Source organism: Brassica oleracea, chromosome C4 (genome assembly GCF_000695525.1).
Source record: "Brassica oleracea var. oleracea cultivar TO1000 chromosome C4, BOL, whole genome shotgun sequence".
NCBI classification, from domain to species: Eukaryota; Viridiplantae; Streptophyta; class Magnoliopsida; order Brassicales; family Brassicaceae; genus Brassica; species Brassica oleracea.
Genome location: NC_027751.1, coordinates 11,314,947 through 11,327,084, shown reverse-complemented (window position 1 = coordinate 11,327,084; position 12,138 = coordinate 11,314,947).

The window sequence follows — 12,138 nt, the reverse complement described above, 5'->3', positions numbered from 1 at the left end:
TCGTTGAGAGTCGCAGCTCTATTCGAGAACAAGGTTTAGAGTTTATAAAAAGCTCTTAGTATTAATCAATAAAAGTCGTGACCATACAACACCAAGTCATCGACTATATATATGTGAAAACAAAACACCAAAGCTCAATCAAAAAAGGAATGATAAGTCATCCTTATCAACAAATAAAAGGAAAACTAATAACTGAAGTAAAACCTAAACGTAAAAGGAAAATAAAGAACACCAAAGCCAATATGGAAAAGGATGTAGACTGCATCAAGTTCAAACAGCTGGCTAGTGCCTTCCAGAAACAAATAGGAGAGTTGGGGGAAAATTTGTGCTGCTGTCGCTGTGGTTTGCGTGAAGGTGCCATCGACCAGATCCGCAAAAGGAAGGCAAACGACGATAATCATGGACTGGCCGGGTCTCCTAAGATTGATGGTCACACACTGAGCGCACCAACCAGAAGGAAAAAAAAACAAAATCGGTGGTTAATACACCTGGCTTGAGAAAATATTTGTATTCTCTTTGGTCAGGCGAAGGCATGGACGTCTCCGAAGTAAACCCTTGTAGTGGTGGCTTGATTCAAAAATCTTATAATATTTTTATGTTCTGACGCAGTTGGCATTTTCAGATAAACAATGTTCCCACCCCCTCGTATGCTGACATTGAGATGCACGACGTTAATGAGGATGTCAATGCTGTGAGTCCACGATTTCATAGAGCAGACGCCGTTGAGGTGATGTAACCGCGTTTTGTATCATTTTTGCCTAAGTGTGAAGTTGGTGTACGATTATAAATATATGGTGTACCGTTTAGATGCAGGGAATTTTCGCATCAATCCCAAGAAACGATGCAACCTCTCCTGTAAAACCCTGCAATGATGTCATTATGTACCAGGAACCTGTATTTGTTCTTCCACGGAAATATGTGTCACCACAAAAAAGGTTGTCGTGTCTTTGTTAAAATTTTAACGTGTCCTCAGCGATTTTAATGATCAATATGGAAGTTTTAACAACATTCATGTTGACACTGTTTGTAGAGTACTTTTAAGGAACAGACGCCTATACTTGTTGCTCTCTTACTGAAGCGTTTCAAAGATGACGAACCTGTTAATGTCACATGGGGTTCTATTATTGATATTCATCATTAAGAACAATGAGTAAATCGCATGAAACTGGCATATAACCGTAATGGCAACAGTTTCGCCTAGATAATGGTGTTTGGCAACCTCAAGGCAACAAAAGGAAGGAGATGATGGATTTGATTAATGGGCTTTAAACCAATCTTGTACAATCCATTATCCACTAACAGTTGTAAAATTAGGGTATACGAAAGTTGTGTCTTTGTTCAGAAATAAGCTGATGTGTCAGCAAAAACCCTTATGATATTGATGATGCGAAGGATTGAGAATAGATAAAACTCTACTTTATTAGTATAGACAGATAGATAGATTTGAAAAAAACTACCTTTGATGCAATCGAATACACATTGCCCAAAATATAAATCCTCAAGATTATTATCATATATTCATATAAATATTATTAGTTTTTTATTAAATCAAGGAATGCTCAGTAAAGAGAAGTAAAGTACTGAGTGACATTATTGTAATGCTTTGGGTATAATGGAAACCGAAATTAAGAGAACAACGAAAGGTTCAACATAATCTCATGCATATCTCCCTGTCATGCCAACAAATATCCTCGTCATTAAAGCAGCACCAACAATTTTTCACAAGGGGAAAGCCGTGACAATTGGCTTTGAAACACTTTGGTGTGTATATTTTGCTTGATTTCCCTGTGTCTCTACTCTCCATCCTCCCACCTACACATTGATTGGTAATGCACAAATCAAACTAAGGACGAATAAAAATAAAAATACACGATATATACATATACACATATGTGTGTGTGAAGAAAATAATATACATTGATGCAAAGAGAAGAGGCATAGCAGGATAATACAAACGAGAGTTATTTGTGTTGATTTCATGGTTTCACTATCTCAAAGAATTGTTTCGTGAATTTGCTAGTCTTGTTGTTGTTGGGTATTTGTAAAATACAAAGCTTAAACAATATATATATATATATATATATATATATATATATGCACAGAGCTGGAGAAATTTTAATTAGGTAAGACATTTAGTAATAAATCTTGTTGACTAAATATTTTGGCCAATCTTCATACTAAGTTGGTAACATGCAGAACAATTGCGATACGATTTTAATATTAACAAAAATGTATATATATATATATATAAGTAATTTTTTTGTAACTATAAATGGTGGTACGGTGCAATTCGGTCGGTCGCCACTTACAGTCTAGTTATAAGTAATTTTTTAAAAGAAGAAAAATCTAATCTATTAATTTAGGATCATATTTTTTATCTACTATTGACAAGTCAAAGTAGGACAATTAATTAATTATTTAATGTAAAATATTTAATTATTTATATTAAATCTTAATAATCAGAGTGATGTTAATAATAAATTAATTTTAACAATAAATTTGAATTTTATTTTTAGTTCTAAAAAAACTGTAGAAAAAATCGACCAAATTCTTACCAAACATTTTAAATTTGTTTATATAAATAATGCACTAATTAATTTCATAATTTAATAATATAATTATCATTAATTATAATTAATTTTTGTCATAAAAACATTATGTTATTTAATAAATTTATGATTATAATTTATATCTAATCTATTAATTTAGGGTCCTATTTTTTTATCTACTATTGACAAATCAAAGTATGACCACTTAACTAATTATTTAATAAAAAATATTTAATTATTTATATTAAATCTTAATAATCAGTAAGATATTAATAATAAATCAATTTTAATAATAAATTTGAATTTTATTTTTAGTTCTAAAAAAAACTGTTGAAAAAAATCTAGCAGAATCTTACCAAACATTTTAAATATTTTTTTTTATAAATAATGCACTAATTAATTTCATAATTTAATCATATAATTATAATTAATGTTAATTAAATTTTTTACATAAAAAATTATGTTATTTTACAAATTTATGATTATAATTTTTCTAATCTATTAAAAGAGAAGTACAAATTAAAACTAACCCTTAATTTTGTTTTTCCTACAATTAATGAAGTAATAATTACTCTTACTTATGTGCTTTCCATGTTTTTTTCTTCAAAATTAATAAAACAATTCATAAATTAAATTCACAATCAATTCAGTATAAATATTTTAATTTATCTATTTCATATTAACATTATAAACATTAATGAATATCAATAATATACACAAAATATCTACGTAACAATATAAGTTACAGTTTGTCTCATTCTCTCCCACAATTTACGTTACTCTTCATTTTTTTTTTAATTCTTCTTCTTACCAATACAAATATATTACATGCATCATTATAATTATTTACCAACTTACTATGTATATAAAATAATTTATTAGATATTATCGTTAAATTTTGATCCACAACAAAAAACAAAATAAAAAATTTGTATAGATGCAAAGATCATATTCTAAAAATGGTGGTAATACAATTGACGGTTTACAAGATAAAATAAAATTTAAGAAAATATAAGCTATAAAATTATCATTCTTATAAATGATATTAAATAATAATTTAACACATGTAAAATTTTAAAATATATGCTATCACCTTAGGCAAAAAAAATTATTTACAAAAGTAAAAACAAACATCCGCAAAGTCATGGTTTAAATATACACAAAATTAAGCTCATTTATAATTTCTTATCAGTTACATCAAATTTATATTTTTATTTTCTTTTATTACAAATTTAAATCTTAATTTTTATATGTTCCAAATTTGATATAAGTTTAACAATCATTTTATTTACTTACAAATATTATAGCTAATGTATCATTTATAAATAGCATGCTAATTCACAATTATCTATTTTCGTACTTTTTATTTAAACAATTTCTTCGCTATATACCATAGACATGGATCTAATTATATAAATTTTATATTTTTTATACAATACCCAATATCGGGGATACATTTTACTATAAAATGCTAAAATATAAAATTCAGTACAAATATATCATTTACATTTACAAATATGACTACATTAACAACTATATAACTAAATACGAATACAAATTAAATATTCGCATGGTCGCGCCGCTCAAGGTCTAGTATTGTATTAAAATAGAGGTGCTCCATCAACTAAATATGAAAAAAATTATATTAAATTGGTATATTAACCTATTTTTAAAAGGCTTTCATCTAAATAAATTTATCATTCATCGACAAAACATCTTAAACTATTTTTATGCAAAAAAATAAAATTATTAACATATGTTAAACTTTTATTTACAACTATATATTATATTTTTGTTTATTTTAAAACAAAAGAAATATATTATCTAAAAATTATTAGATATTAAATATAATAGTACATAACTAACATTTAGTTCATGTATTATTTACAAAATATGTTACTATAAAAATTTAAAAGTTTAATAATTAATTAAAGATATCAATGACATATTAATTTTCATAAATGTGATATTTATTTTAATTATAACAAAATCTCTATAAAAATATTTAAAAAATCTTACCCAGAATTTAAATATATTTTCATAAAATAATTAACTATTTAGTAACAAACAAATTCAAAAATCATATAACCTTCCAAAATCAAAAATAATTGTGAATTTTTCCAAAATTCTTGACCAAGTATACCAATTGAAAAATCAATATTAAAAATATAAAATCATAATATTCCAAATTTTGTAAATAAAAAATAATAGATCCTAAAATATATTTTTTTGAAAAGTAACACAAAAAAAACAAATTAGGTTGTAAGAATCCAAAATAAAATAATATTTTTAAATATTAATTTAATAATTAAAAATCAGAAAACATAATACCATAACATCCAAATGAATCTTATACAGATAAAATTTAGTAAAATAATCTGACAAATACAATTTACTAAAATTAATCGAGTAGATATTATTCAAGCATAACAATGTATTTATTTATAAAGCTTTGCAAATTACAAAAATGATTGATGTACAACTATATTTTCTTTAAAAACATATAATATAAATTATCATAAACAATATCCATCTATATTTAACTAAATAATTTTAAAATTTATTGTACAAAAAATATATAAATTAAAAAGCTATATTAAAGGAGACTATATATTTGATTATTTTAGATTTTGAATTTATTATGCGAAACTCAAAAATATATTAATACGTAATAAAAATACGTGATAAAAATTAATACAAAAGTAAAATGTATAAAACAAATCACTGTATATTAATCATGACGAATATTAAGCCTAAACAATAAGATTATAGAACTATACAATATATAACGCTAAATGTAAATCATATATTTAAAACGTTTATAATGATATCAAAGTTATACAAATTAAATATACTTTTATAATATATATGTGCGGGTATTCTAGTTAAGTGATTATTACTTGGTTGAATCTATCGTTACGTGACTTTATATTGTTTGCAATGCTGTTTCGTTTGACCAAGATCTAGCAAAAAAAGTTGACTAGGAAATTTTTTTGTTACCTTTAATATTATCTTTATCAAAAAATATTTAATTTTTTATTATACATACAAATATATTTGAATAGTTTATGTAATTTATTTCTAAAAAGGTACAATTAAAATTAATCTCAGTTAATTTGAATAGTGTGCATCCTTTACTACTCTTAGTTCTTCAATTACATTAATTATTATTTTTACTTATTTCTATAGTTCACATATCTATAGTTCTATACTAATGTTTGAACAATAATAATTTGTAAAAATGTTTTGAATTGAAAAAATATTTATATCACCAACTAAAATTTGGAAACATCTCAAATACATTTCTACTATTCTAATAAATAAAGGGGCCCCTAAATAAAGAGAAACTAATATTTTTTTGCATTCATATGATTGAATATACAAACTTTAGATAATACATCATATAGGAAATATATGAACAAACCATAAATCAACAAACAATATATTAGATAATAAAAAAACTAACGTTCATGTTCCAACGACAATCATGTTCCAACGACGATCACTGGAGCTATGAATGATAACCTTGCAGCTCCGGTCTCTGAATGGGAGATCAAATTAGCGCTTTTTGCCATGCATTCAGAGAAGGCCCCAGGACCAGATGGGATGACTGCGCTTTTCTACCAGAAATTCTGGGATATAGTAAAGGAGGATTTAACTCTTATGGTTAATAAATTTCTTTTTGAGGGGACGATGGCGAATGAACTAAATGATACAAATATATGCCTTATCCCGAAGGTAACGAAGCCCAATGCGATGACTCAGTTCAGGCCCATTAGTCTGTGCAATGTCAGCTACAAGATAATCTCTAAAGTCTTATGCCAGAGGTTAAAGAAAGTGCTTCCTGGTTTGATATCGGAAACCCAGTCAGCCTTTGTTGCTGGGAGACAGATTTCAGATAACGTTATGATCGCTCAGGAAAGGTTTCACGCTCTGAGAACCAAACCAAGTGGGCGCAATAAAAGGATGGCCATCAAAACAGATATGAGCAAAGCATATGACAGGATGGAATGGTCTTTTATTGAAGCTGTCCTGCGTAAGATGGGATTCTCAGAAGTTTGGACCAGCTGGGTCATGCGATGCATTACTTCGGTAAAGTATAAGGTCCTCATGAATGGAGAGCCAAGAGGAAATATTACTCCAGGTAGAGGACTACGTCAAAGAGATCCTTTGTCTCCTTTCATTTTTATTCTATGCACGGAAGCGCTCGCTAGCCTTCTTAATCATGCAGAGAATCAAGGGAAGATAGCGGGGATGCGTATCACACGCGCGTGTCCGTCGGTATCCCACCTTCTCTTTGCTGATGATAGTCTTTTCTTCTGTAAGGCGGAGCCCCGTGAATGTGAAGAAATAATGAAAGTAGTCAGGAAATATGGTAATACATCAGGTCAATGTATCAACTTTGATAAATCGTCCCTACTCTTTGGTAAGCGGATTAGTGCAATGCTAGACAAGAGATTAAAGATGTACTTGGGATACAGAATGAAGGAGGAATGGGAACTTACCTAGGTATTCCCGAAGACATAAGTGGATCTAAATGCAAATTTTTGCATTCCCGAAGGACAAGCTGATGCATAGAGTGAATGGATGGACAGGTAGATGGATCTCAAAAGGTGGAAAGGAAGTGCTGATTAAATCCATTATGCTCGCTCTTCCGACATACGTCATGTCGACTTTCCTTCTCCCATTGGAGATATGTGAAAATTTAGCTAGTGCTATCGCTCAGTTCTGGTGGAGCTCGAATCCACCAAAAAGAGGGATACACTGGGCAAAATGGGACAAGGTTTGCCTACCCAGAGAGGAGGGGGGGGATTGGCTTCCGCATGATTCATGAGTTTAATCTGGCTTTGTTGGCAAAACAACTATGGAGACTAGTACAATTTCCTGATTCTCTGGTGGCCCGTGTCCTACGGGGGAGATATTATAGGCTGAGTTCTCCACTAAGAGTAAACGCTGCTAGTGGCTCATCCTATGTGTGGACTAACATTTCTGCTGCAAGGAAACTGCTATTACTGGGCATTCGACAGAAGATACACTCTGGCTATGAGGTCAAGGTTTGGGAGGATCCATGGATTCCAACGAATCCCGCGAGGCCAGCTGCCCCCAATGGCACCAGTGATGCATCCTAATATGCGAGTAAGCGATCTTATTAATCAGGAATCGAAGGATTGGGATGTGGGAGTATTGGAGAACTATATTCATCCTGATGATATACCACTCATAAGGAGTTTGGCCATAAGCTCAACTCATCGTCGTGACACTTTCTGCTGGAACTTTACAAGGAATGGTAAGTACACGGTCAAGTCTGGATACTGGGTGGCTCAGAATTTATTGAAGAAAACAGAGGAAAGGGAAGTTTTAGAGCCAAGTATTATAAAGCTCCAAGCGTTTGCGTGGAAATTGAAGGCTCCTACGAAAATATGTCATCTTATATGGCAGTTGTTAACTGGTCATGTGGCAGTAACAAGGAACCTGGTAAGACGCAATATGAGATGTGACAACTATTGCCCAAGATGTGGAGAAGTAGAGGAGACTGTCACACATGCAATTTTTGAATGCCCACCAGCTCTTCAAGTTTGGTCTTTATCTTCGACTCCGACAAGCCTGAACATTTTTCCGGTATCAAGCATCTACACAAATATGGACTATCTATTTTGGAGGAGAAATAGCATTATTGAGCCTGATCGTGATAGGGACCCTTATCCCTGGATAATATGGTACATTTGGAAGGCTAGGAATGAAAAACTCTTCAAGGGAATAGATAGAGATCCTATGGAGTTAGTCCGACATGCGGAGAGCGAATGCCAAGCCTGGTTCGATGCTAATGATGTGGTACAATCTGTGGCACAACCTAATACAAATGAGGAGCCCCAAGTCATAAGTTTGGGAAATATTTGCTTGTTAGATGGATCTTGGACATCTTCTGCTAACTTTAGTGGATGCGGATGGGCGGGGATGGATAGTTCTGGGAACGCTCATCTTATGGGGACAAAGAATTTCCCTCGGCGCGAATCAGCCTTGCATTCGGAAGTAGAGGCACTGCGATGGGCGATGGAGAATATGCTGCAACATTGGACCTGCCAGAGCTTTGGAACAGACTGTAAGGAACTGATAGCAATGGTGAAGGATCCTCAGGCGTGGCCAAGCTTTGCAACGGAATTGGAGAGGATAGAGATGCTACATATATGTTTTCCGGATTTCAAAATCACTCACGTTCCACGGGCGTGCAATCAGACTGCTGATTTTTTAGCTAAGACTGCTAGATCCTTCCATAGGGAGTTATATTTTATTGGTTGTTCTATTTCGGTTTGGTTACCCAGACCACCTCAAGTCTGAGTAATAGAATGGCCTTTCGTTATAAAAAAAAAAAAAAAAAAAAAAAAAAAAACTAATATAAAGGTGGCCAGAATTAAAAAAAACTAGTGTTACCAGCAAAAAATAATCATGTGTTACAACACAAAAAGAGATAATCGGAACCTTTCAACAAAAGGTTTGGATTAGAAAAGTTTGAGAAATATCATATGATAGCTATTTTTAAGTTTTTGTCACAAAAATAGCCCTTAATGAAGAAAATGACCAAAATAAGTTTTATTAAAAGGTAAAATGTATTTTTACCCTAGGGTTAACTAATATATAATGAGGTTTAGATTTAAAGGGTGGAGTTTTGGGTATAGGTTTCAAATTTTAAAAAATAAAAAATTAAAATTAAAATTAAAATTTTCAAAAAAAAAAATGCTATTTAAGTCATTTTTTATGGCTATTTTTTGTGACAAAAAATTAAAAATAACTATTTGAAAGAATTGTCCTTATATTTTTGAACGAGTATTCAACAACACTAAAAACAAGTCAGCAGAAAAAATTGGCTCTTAGATGGAAAAGACCATACAAGATGATCGAAATGTATGGAGCAGGAGCCTACAAACTGTAAGTTACGTATGACAAGACTCAACCAATAGTAGGAATGTCTTGCATTTCAAAAACTTTCTAAAACGATATCATGATCACGTTTTCTACGGCTTAGACATCCAGTACTTAAATGCTTTGGTTTTCTATCTATCAAGATCCTATCATTTATAGTTTACGTTTCGAACTGAATTTATTTAATAAAACTATGAATTACTTTGAAAAAATGGCAGTATAAAAAACAGTATACTTTAAAAGGCAAATAATCTATGGTTCGTGCAGTAAGAAATTCACTTTTCCTTTGTAGTAAGCACAAAGTTGAACCAATTTCATGTTTCCTAGTCTTCCTCCAGTAGCAAATTTCTGAAACGTACTCTTGCATTCCTTGTTTTGAACCATGAGATACTCTTTTAATTGCGATTTCAGAACCATCAAAAAGATCTACTCTGTAAACCTTGCCGAAACCTCCAGCTCGAAGTACACAATTCTCCTTTAATCCTTTGGTTAACTTCGTAAAGGGTTCTAAAGGAGAAGCTTAAAGGCTATATCTCAGTTCATATTGTTCAAACACATCTTTATATGTATATTGGTTGTAAAGGTATGTGAATACACCTGCTATTATTGACTTCTTTCCTTTCTAACATGTAACAGTTTCATGTAAGAATATCTGCTAATTCTGATGCAGACCAAACTGGTTTTCACCCAATCGGAACATCCACCATTGACCAGTTATTGATGAGATGCATGTCAATAATCACCAACTTCCAAATTGCTCTTCGAGGTGTAAATCTAGTGCTGAACCTTGAAGATGTTTCTCTAGCCTTGGTTGAACATGGTTGCTCTAGTTAATTTTCTCAGTTGTAGCACCTCTACTTCTTGGTGTTAGCTGGCTGCATTACTAGCTCATACCTTAGCAGATATCAGCCAAGTGATCTTTAGGTAATTTGTTGCTTCAATCAAACCAAAACTGACCACAAGATTATAAACAAGAATTTTGCAACACAAAACAGTCTTTTTTATGAGTTCATCTTCTATAGCCTGCCTGATTTAATGACCATACCAAAATATCCAAACATCAAAGATTATAGCTTTCGTTTGACAAGTCTAAGCTGCTAAAACCTGAAGAGACAAGAATAACTAGCGAATGACTAGTTAACCATTGAAAGGGTGTGTGTTAAGCAAATACTGAGTTTTATTCGATTAACAAGAGTATCAATGTCAAATACAATAAGAATCTCTCCTCAAAGTATCTGATCCTCAGCAAAACGATAACACTCTCTCGAATTACTGCCTTCTCATAGAGAAAATCTCTCTACAAGTCCAATGATCAAAGTACAATTACTCGATACATAATCAAAGCAACAAACTTATTCCTCCTTCCTCGCTACATCAGCATTGTTTGTTGAGATCTTTAGAAGCCCCTTCCACGTCAGCTCTCTTCATCCTCTGTCTCACATAAGCTCTCAATGGCTTATCAATATCCGCCGGTACGAAAAGAAGCTTGCCCTCAAGCTTCAGACGAGGAAATTGCTGCAGCAACTCAGACACTCGCTCCCAAGAGTTTTCATGATCTGGAATACTGCTCGAAGAAACTAATGCTTCCAAATGACCTTGCACATCATACCGTGTATCCACACTTGATTCCGGTTCAATAACCACTTCAGCAGCAACCGAGAATGATGTAGGTAAAGGCGACACTGAATGATGTGATCCAGTGACTGATTTCAACTGAGACACATGGAACACATTATGAATATTTGAATCCACCGGTAACAACACACGATATGCTACAGCTCCCACCTTCTCCAATACTTCAAAGGGACCATAAAATCTGGCTGCTAACTACTGATACACCTTTTAGCAACAGATTGCTGCATGTATGGCCGCAGCTTGAGAAAGACCATGTCACCCTTGTTAAAACTGAGATCCCTCCTATGTTTGTCTACATTCGTTTTCATGCGAGCATGGGCCAGTGATAGATGATGCTTGTTGAACGAGCATCTCATCTGTTTCCCGAAGCATCAATTCCAGCTCAAAATTAGAAGTAGATCCTGGTTCATAACGTAAGAGCTGAGGAGAGTTTCGCCATACACCACCTGAAATGGAGTAGTCCCCAAGGAAGTGTGAAAATTGGTGTTGTACCAGAGTTCAGCCCAAGGTAAGTACTTCGCCTATGACTTAGTGATACCACTCAAATTACTCTAAGGAGTGAATTACTCTCTCAAATAAGAGGTTCAGTTGCAGTATTTAGGGATCGAATCCACAAGGAGCTAGGGAACCTATTAAATCTGGTCAAGTTATTAATTCTAGGTGTTTGTTGTTTTATGGTTTTAAAGTAAATAGTAATCCTAATTGAGCAAGGCTATTGTTCGACTAACAAGATGATTGGGGGTGTAACTTTATTGGAAGATATTAGATGCAGGGTTTCTATTCAGGTGTTCGAGATTATAATCCTATAGATGCCTAACAGTTGCATGCATGATATATTAGAGCTCAACTCCTTAATCACAGTGATCAACGATGGCAATGTTTCACTGGTTAACTAACTAGATCGTGGATCTCAACTATCATCTTTTGATCACAAGAAACTGTCGATCGATGATCTTATAGGGATTTCGATCGATACACCTTTTGCAATATCGATCGATTGTCAAATGAAAATATCGATCGATAGCTTCTAGTTAAG